This window comes from Panicum virgatum, chromosome 2K, assembly GCF_016808335.1.
Source record: "Panicum virgatum strain AP13 chromosome 2K, P.virgatum_v5, whole genome shotgun sequence".
In the NCBI taxonomy this organism is placed as follows: domain Eukaryota; kingdom Viridiplantae; phylum Streptophyta; class Magnoliopsida; order Poales; family Poaceae; genus Panicum; species Panicum virgatum.
Window position 1 is genome coordinate 33903534 of NC_053137.1, and position 9015 is coordinate 33912548.

General features: G+C 48.7%; 1 pseudogene; it reads right to left on the reverse strand.

Moving 5' to 3' along the window:
* Positions 1-6906: 6906 nt before the first annotated feature.
* LOC120696008 lies at positions 6907-8696 on the reverse strand (annotated as a pseudogene).
* Positions 8697-9015: the final 319 nt, after the last annotated feature.

Genomic DNA, 9015 nt, shown 5'->3' on the forward strand with positions numbered 1-9015 from the left:
GCATGTGGTTTGTACGAAAAAGTGCTCAAGTATCACAACGATAACTACCGGTCCTTAATCAACTCAAGCAAGTCTAACCATGTGAGCTCCATCCCAACATGGCCCTACCATATTTGTCCAAGTCCGAATCATCTTTCATATTTGCTCAACTTTATCTTGACTAATCATGTAAAATTAATCAAACATCCTATAGCTCGCGAGTGGTGGTGCCCTTGCCACCCCTCGTCTTGTACCGTAGCTAAGCAAGGCTAAGCATATAGTTCGTGACACCTATTCAAGCATACTCAACTAAAGATAATATCCTAAGAAAGGTTGGTAATGCACCAAATAGGTTCTAAACAATCAATGGTACATATAGTAACTCATGCGCAAACAAGACACATATACTTCATTGATCCAAAATAGGGTGTAAGAAATGCATAGGTGTTTGCTTGAGTCTCAATGGGAGTGTCGTCTCCTACGATCTCCGGCTCAAGCTCCTCTTGCTCCATCGTCACAGTCTCTACACGAGTGCAATAATGCTTGATAAATAACTATGCCATGAACGATTGCAATGATATGAGAAAGTTTGCGTTAACATTGCAAAACTATGCTAAAAGAGGCTAGACATATAGTATATATGTGAATTAGGCATAGGTAAGTGCAAGGCAAATCAACAACTAAAAGTGGGTTGTGTTCTATGGGTGACCGGATATTCTGGATATGTGTCCGGATAGTCCAGACAGCTAAAGTTCGGAAACTCCAGATATAAGCCCGGAAACTCCGGGTATTACTGTATTTCTTTGTATAGAAAAGGAATGTTGACGCTCACTAACGACTCATTTCAAGCGTCATCTTGAGCCTAAAATCAAGAGAATAAAGTCTCATACCTGCTGATGTTATCCAGAAAGAGCCAATTCCACGTTTCCCCTTAGAAATATTACTATATTGGAATTCAGGCAGAAATGCAGGTAAAACAAGCTTCAAGCGTCAAGATGCAAACCCGACCATCAGAGCAAGCCATCAGCTCCTGCATGAGCGTATGAAAGACGAGTGTCAACACTAGTGGTAGGAGTTATTGCTAACATATTCCATAAAGTGTTGGTGTACATTTATGTGCAAGTTGCTTATGCTTGGAAATGAGAGGAGAACACACCCCAAAAGCAAGGTGACACGCCGTTGATCCGAGGCAACAACTTCTCGACGAATCAGACGCGTTCATGAGGTTCTAAAGACCCAACAGAGCTACCAAACCGAATCAAGACAAGCCCAAACCCATATATATGACATGGGGGCCCACCTAGCAGCCATCTGACTGAAGACCGGGCCAAACGGGCCCAGCCCACAGTCGGCCGACCATCATGGTCGGCCGACCATGTGGTGGCAGCCCACGGGCCCCACCGACTCTTAGTGACACATGGCGAGGTGTGGTTGGTCCCCAAAGGTGGTTTGGCTTCATTCTCGGGCAAGAGGCAGGTGGTTCCCTCCTATAAATACAAGGGGAGGGTGTGCAAATGAGGACACATCACACCACAACATCTTCTCTTGAGTTCTCGTATCTTTTTCATTTTCTTTCCTTCTACCTTTACCCCCGCTACCCATGGAGCAGCTATCCTTTCCATAGATCTCTAACCCCAAGGGCGAGTTCTAGAAGCCATCATCCTCTTCGAATCCATTACTTACGGCAAGCGGTGAACCCCGCCCTGCCTTCAAAGCCATGGTTCGAAATCGACCCTTCTCTGGAACGATTAGTGAAGATCCTTGCGATCATTTGAAAGTGTTCGAGGAACTGTGTTCGAGCTTGGTACTCCCAGGCATGACACAAGAGGCCTCGCGGTGAAAATTATTTCCTTTCTCTCTCGCAGAGAGGGCAGAGCAATGGTACACCCGCACGATAGGAAGTATGTGCGGTAATTGGAAAGAGCTTCGAGCTGACTTTTGTCACTCATTCTCTCGCGATTAACGCATAAACTCCCTACCAATAGATATCCTTAACTTCAAACAATTAGAGAAGGAGTCCATAGGTGCAGCTTGGGCTAGATTCTTACGCCTTTTGCCGTCTAGCCCAGACTTGTCTCTACCCGAGGATGTATCAATGAACATCTTCTGCTCGGGTTTAGGCATGAAATCTGCCCTGAACCTCGACATCTCCGCCGAAGGTTCGTTTTCTCAGAAAACTCCAACAGAAGGAAGAGAGATCTTAGATTTTCTCTTAGAAAACTCTTCATTCCCTACCAACCACAATGAACCCATCCAACAAGAGTGCTAGTCGCGCCAAGAGGATCTTCTAGCAGCTGAATCCAGTTCTTTAACCTCTAAATCCTTAGATTCAACAGTAGAACTCACGCCCGACCCAGGAACATCGGAAAAAGAAGAAATTCAACCTCCGAAGTCCTATTTTCGATTCGAGGATGAACCTTTAGGAAACATCCAAAACACCTCGAACCATCCTAGGCAGGAGGAGCCTATGAAATCGATGTGTCTTTATGAGACCCTCAATGAAATTTTCCGCCATACACCCACAATGGATTGATCAAAGGAGGCAAAGCGTGCTTCTGAAGCAATTCGTATTAGCCCAACTTCTGCAACCGTCACTTGTTCTATGAAGGGAAATATCGTAGAAGCTCTTCATGACCCTACTGCTGAGGTTTGCATCATACCCGAGTGCCTCTTGGATGCTCTTGTGGGTAACAAGCCTTTAACCCCGATCGACAAATACTTTAAAAGTCCATCCGTACTGTACATTAAATGTCGGGGAATTGCAAGGGACGTGCCTATTATCATAGAAAAAATCGAGGTGCGTTTAGATTTTCACATCTACGATATCCTCGATTTTGATCTTTTCCTAGGCTACCCGCTAGAAAAACTTTTAGCATCTACTGGGAGCCTAGATGAAAATCTTAGTGAAGTCGCTTCTGCCACTACCACCTCTTGTTTAGAAAATATTCTGGCAAAGCCTCTTCCCGAGCAACACCCGCTCGAAGAGATGATGCATACATTTCTGTTCATATTATCCGAGCCCATTCTCTTGGGAGTTCTAGAATTCTTTGAAGAATACGACTCGGAAGGTAGCCTTCACTCTTGTGAAGATGAACGATCATCATCATCCCCGACCGAGTTTGAGCCTATTCCTGCTGGCCCAGAATATGTTATTCTCGACCATGATCAAGAATCAACATCAAGCTTTCACGATGCATCTCTTGAGATGGCCTTGAAATTATTTGATGATGCATATGATGTCATGATAAACCTATAATTATTTTAGGGGTGTTACAAGTGGTGATGAAGATGGGCTGAAGCGGCGCAGGGAAAGAGATGGTAGATGGAGGGACGCTGAGGCTATATGTCACATGTGTGTGCATTAGATAGATGACGGCTCATCTAATATTTCCTTCAGGCAATGGTTTCGTTGCTGTCACCTGAAGCGATATATACCCATCGAGGGGGCGGGGGCATGATTGGCGGACGTATCGGTAGATGGAAGCCGGTGCGTGATTTGCGGATCTATCAATTTTTTTTGAGATTACACAGTACAACTCAGACACTCACAATGCACGCACACTTACACCCCTATGAACACGCGTACGCAAACCCTATCCTTATGAGTATCTTCGAAGACTGAGCCGGCAAATTGTCGAGATTGACGAAGTCACCACAGGCATCTCACTGTCGACGGGAACGTCGCCTACCACTTAATGCACAACGTCGTTAAATCCCAAAATATTCGCTACCATAGGGAGTCGAACCCAGGACCTCAGGTGCAACCGAGGCTCTTGTAACCACTCGGCTACAGGCCCTTTCGCGCGGATCTATTAAATGTTTGGTGGGATTGACGGGAGAAGGGAATGATGTTTGGACCTCGGCCCATCTATCAAATTAAGATAGTGTTTGGTTCCACTGGTGATAACGCAAATGAAAATGAAACAATATGGTGTTTCGTTCAGCAATTTGTAACGTAATTGAATTACAGAGGGCCACGCCCTGGACCGACTCTCTATGAGGCACACCAGCAGGACGACAAGATGTGGGGAATTGATCCCACGAGAGTTGAATCGGTCAAATGGCTCCTGTTATCATGCAGCAGGACGACGCGATCCAACGGAGCTTTGATCGTAGCTGGGCAAGGCGATTACCGGGACGATAGATGTGTGGAGATGAGATCAGAGGGTTGATAGAGGGATCGCACGACGGTAAGATCACACGTGCATTGGCATGTTGTGGCAAATGTCATTAGTTAGTATGTTAGGTCGAAAATGGGAATGGAAGGTGCCCAACAATGTTGTTTACTCTGTCGTTGATATGTTGGTAGTCAACTTACCCTTGTAACCGTGTACAAAATCAGGAATTTGTTATGTAACTCGAAGAGTCAACAAAGAGCTGGTCCACTGTGAGGATTGCAAGATCTTGTGATTCTCGCTTATCACTGTTTTTATGAGAATTGCTTTGCAGGATGCAGCAAGAATTCATCAGTTGGTGTATCAGTTATGACCTGACCAGGTTTTCACAGCAGAACAGACATGTTACATGTTATTTGATCCAGTTTCAGTGTCAGTCTTGCTGGTGCTCATGTCGTGGACAAGACGAGCTGAGAAGGTCGTTTCTTCATTGGGTTGGCTGTGAGGCGTTGCTTCTGGAAATATTCATGGGCATATATACAGATCTGAAAAGCAACAAACTGATACATTTCACAAAGCGTGTAGTTTTAAAGATCCATGCATACGATCGAGAGGAAATGTTACAACTGTTAGGAGTGGCAGGAGACAAGCTATGTAACTGGCTGGGGCCTGGGGGCATTCTTACCTGATCAGTTGTCTTTGTGGCGATGAATTGTGCAACTCGTGGCCAGTCCTTACCAAATCTACAATTACACGAAAGGAGCTATGTTTAGAGTTTGTTGTATATGGAGTGAAAGATTGTACATATTTTGTTGTCCCAGCTTGCAGAAGGCTCTCTGGTTCATGTTTCAGCAGAACCATATACCTCGCCAGGGCAATCCTGAAGTTGATCCGTTCCCTGATGCTCCAGCATTCTTGGGGAGGCCGAGCGACGGCGCAAAATAGCTCAATTCCGCGCTTTCGCATAGGGTTCTTCCTTCCTGATGGTGACGAACGATGTTTACCCATCGCATGGCATCCCGGTCTAAAAGAGTCCGAATCCTAGTGCATATATATCTTTGTTACTGCAGGCCAGAAGTTTATGAGTTGATCATGCAAAAGGCAAGATGGGCAAGCAGAGTGCAAGTAAGCGTGAGTTGACTGAAAAGGCTGCGTTTTACCTACTGGAATCATTGGTCATGGCATTGAAAACGAATGGGAAAAACCCACTCTAGGGCCTAAGGGGTAAAATTGGGAATGGCCCGTACAGTCATATGTATCTCGTGATTAGTTGGGTCCTTCCTTTGTGCTTAGATCATCTCCAGCAGATTTGCTAAAACTGGATACCTAAATTTGCTTTTAGGTATAGGAGAAGATTTAGGTTATAGTTTTATGCTCCACTCCAGCAGATTTGGTATAACTGGATACCTATAAAGCTTTATAAAAATACTCTCCTATTGCAGGAGTTCTCGTAAAATCTCCTATTGCAGGAGTTCTCGTAAAATGTCGAAGACACAGAAAAACTATCAAAAATTACATATTTCATTGAGGACTTTTTAGTAAAATATCACATAAAAATCGCCCTTTCTTCATCCCTCACGCCGGCCGCCTCCTCCTCTCCACCCCGGCCTCCTCCGCCTCTTCCTCCTCTCCGCACCCCTCCACCACCTCGCCGCCGTCAGAGGCCCACCGCGCCGCGCCACTCCGCTCCGACCGCCGCGCAGCTCCGGCCCAGCGCCGCTCATCCACCGCACTGCTCCGCTCCACCTGCCGCGCCACGCCGGTCCGACCAAGCCCCACTCCTCCGCCACGCTGCGCTGCTCTGCTACGCCCGCTATGCCGCTCCGACCCGTCCCCACTCCTCCGCCATGCCGCGCCGCTCCGCTCCGCCCACCGCGCCGCTCCGACCCGGCCCCGCTCCTCCACCACACCATGCCGCTTCAACCCGGACGACCGCGCGGCCTTGCGGAGAGGCGCCGGGCGGCCGGAGACGACACTGAAATCTCCGCCCAGGAGCAGTTGCCTCTCCCGCCACACACCTCTAGTTTTAGCAATCCAGCATTTGGTTTGATATATTTGGGTCAAGGAGAGAGAAATTTAGGTAATTTACTAAAAAAATTAGGGATATGTATCCATATACCAAATCTGCTGGAGCTGTTTTTTTGGTAGATTTTAGGTATCCTGGCAGGTTTTAGGGATATGTATCCATTATACTAAATCTGTTGAAGATGCTCTTACTGCCAGAAACATCTATGCATATTCAATAACTTTGTGCCTTTCTCTCAGACAACTTGTTCCCCCTTCGAATATTTAATGTACCTTGTGAACTTTGTGAATATACTGGATGTTTGAATAATACATTGTTGATATCGTTCGGTGTGTCAATTGCACTATGTACTAATAACTATAGTATTGTCTCCACTCTCCAGATCCTTTTTCCTCTTTGTGGAGGGATTTCGGTTTCTTATTTTAATTACATCGAGCAACACAAAATTTACGGGCATATGGGTTCTGAACTTTTTATATATAGGGTTTTAAATTTCTTATATGCACTATTTGACTTCTTTTAACGAAACCAGCAAAAGGAGGTGCTATTTGACTTAAAACAAAGTTCTAATTGATATTGATGGCGTCGAAAAATAACGTTTTATATACAAGGGGAACTATAGAGAATTGTGGGAATGTCAAATATTTATTTGTTATTTTTCGACGTAGAAGATCGCCTTATGCATCTTGTCTCCACAGAGATGCAATAATGGAACGAAAGCTCCTTATTATTATTTAAAAGAAAGGTTTCCTAATTGCTAAAGAAAAATTGTTTCCGTCGCAACAATAGAGCAAAATTTGTTTCCACTACCGCCAGATTTGACCATACAAAGTTTTCCCATATATTAGAGGCAAATCACCAGCAAAGAGAACATCATTAGACATCTATTTTGATAAATACTTGGCTGCGAATTCTGCAATGTTCTTATCAGAGCTCCCTCCTTCCTGCATAGCTTCTTTGGCCTTCTGCATCCACAGAGCGGCATTCCTCCTGTACTCGTGCTTCTTCTCCCCCTCCATCACCTCTCTTATGCACCTCTCCACCTCCTCCCTCTTAACCATGCCTTTCCGCATGCGCAATCCAATCCCCCATGCGCTCTCCACATACTTTGCCGCTGTCGGCTGGTCTGCCCATTGCGGCATTGCCACCATTGGAACACCAGTAACAATGGATTCCATCGTCGAGTTCCACCCACAATGTGTTAGGAAACAACCTAGAATCGAAGTGTGCAAAATATTAAAATTCTCTCAAAACAATTTCCTCTTTTTCTTGACAATATGTATGACCATATCACACAAAATGAAATTTTGCTCATTCTTTTTAGTACCTGGGACCTTGTGTGCAAGAACCTCAAGCTGAGGGCAGAAGGGGGCAATCAGGCCCTTGTCCTTGCACTTGCCACCAAGTTCATCAGATAACTTCTCTTCCTCGCTCGACCTCAACACCCATATGAAAGGTTTGCCGGAATCGCACAATCCATGGCTAAGCTCCTCTATCTAACTGCGCCATGTCGAGGTTGGCAACGGTCCCGTAGGACGCGAGGACAACAGAGCAGGGTGCCTGCCTGCTTCTCAAGCCACGCCATGCACGGCGCTGCGGTGCTCGGGAAGAGGTCGAAACCGTAGGTCTTGTTGGACGGCAGCCGGCCGTCGTCGAGGTAGAACGACGGCAATGTCGGCCCGACGGTCTTGGCGCGCCATGTCGACTCCAGGTACTCCGCCTCCTGCTCAACCGGCACGGAATTTGCATGTCCGATCCTCTGTTTCTCTAGGTAGCTTCCGGTGAAGAAATCAACGGAATGCGAGCTCTCACCTTTGGCTCGAGGTCGCGGAAGGAGTTGACAAGCACGTCGTCGGCGTGCTCCAGCCCGTCGAACTGGCTCAGCGCGGACTCCGTGAACGCCGGGTACCACCGGGGCGCCGCCGTGAACGGCGGCACGTCGTCGGGGCCCAGCTCCAAGCCGAGCCTCCCGCGCAGCGCGCTCCCGTCCGCCAGCGGCAGGGCCACCCGCCCTGCCCGCGCCTCCCCGTACACGAGGTCCACCGCGCACATCTGCGTCATGAAGGCGGCGGCGGCCACGCCGGCGGCGCGCCCACGGCAGGTGCGAGTCGTAGACGAGCACCCGGGCCGGCCGGCCCGCGCGCGCCTCGGCCGCGAGGAGCCGCGCCAGCGTCTCCGACCCCGCGGCCTCCATCCGCCGCACGTACTCCGCGGCGTCCGGGCACGACGCGATCCCGCCGGCGTCGAAGCCGTCCGAGATGGCGCCCACGGGGAAGGGGCAGGGGCACGGCCCGGAGGCGGCGGCGGCGGTGGAGAGGACGTGGCGTGAGACGACGAGGGTGGGGCGGAGGCCGTGGAACGCCAGCCGGTGGCCGAGCTGGATCATCGGGTTGGCGTGGCCTTGCATCCCAGGGAACGGCAGGAGCAGAACGCGCGCGCCCAAGCCTTGGACGACGGCCGTGGTGTCGTCCTCGTCCATGGCGGCTCGGTGCTCGTGGTGTAGCAATGTCACCCGCTGATCAGCTTAAGTAAGTGGTCCGGTGGAGTGGCGCGCAAGTTTCTTGCATCGCATGCACCGTCTGGGGATTTAGAATAATGGAGAGGTAGAAGACGAGCATCAGCTCATCTGACATCCCATTGTTTGTCGAGGTGGAAAACTAAGGCCCTGTTAAGATCTTTGGCACTATATCCTATGGAAACCAATGTCCTTGTGCAAACTTTAGAAACTCCAACAGAGACCACTGGATCCCCATCTGAGGGCACTTTTTCATTTAAGCGCCCGCCTCACCCCCCCCCCCAACCTGGCCTGCTCCTTTCGCAAAAAAGCCCCCTGACGCCTCCGTTCCGTCTAGGCGAGGAAGCGCCGTTCCGCTTCCGTTTCCTCGGCGCGAGGCG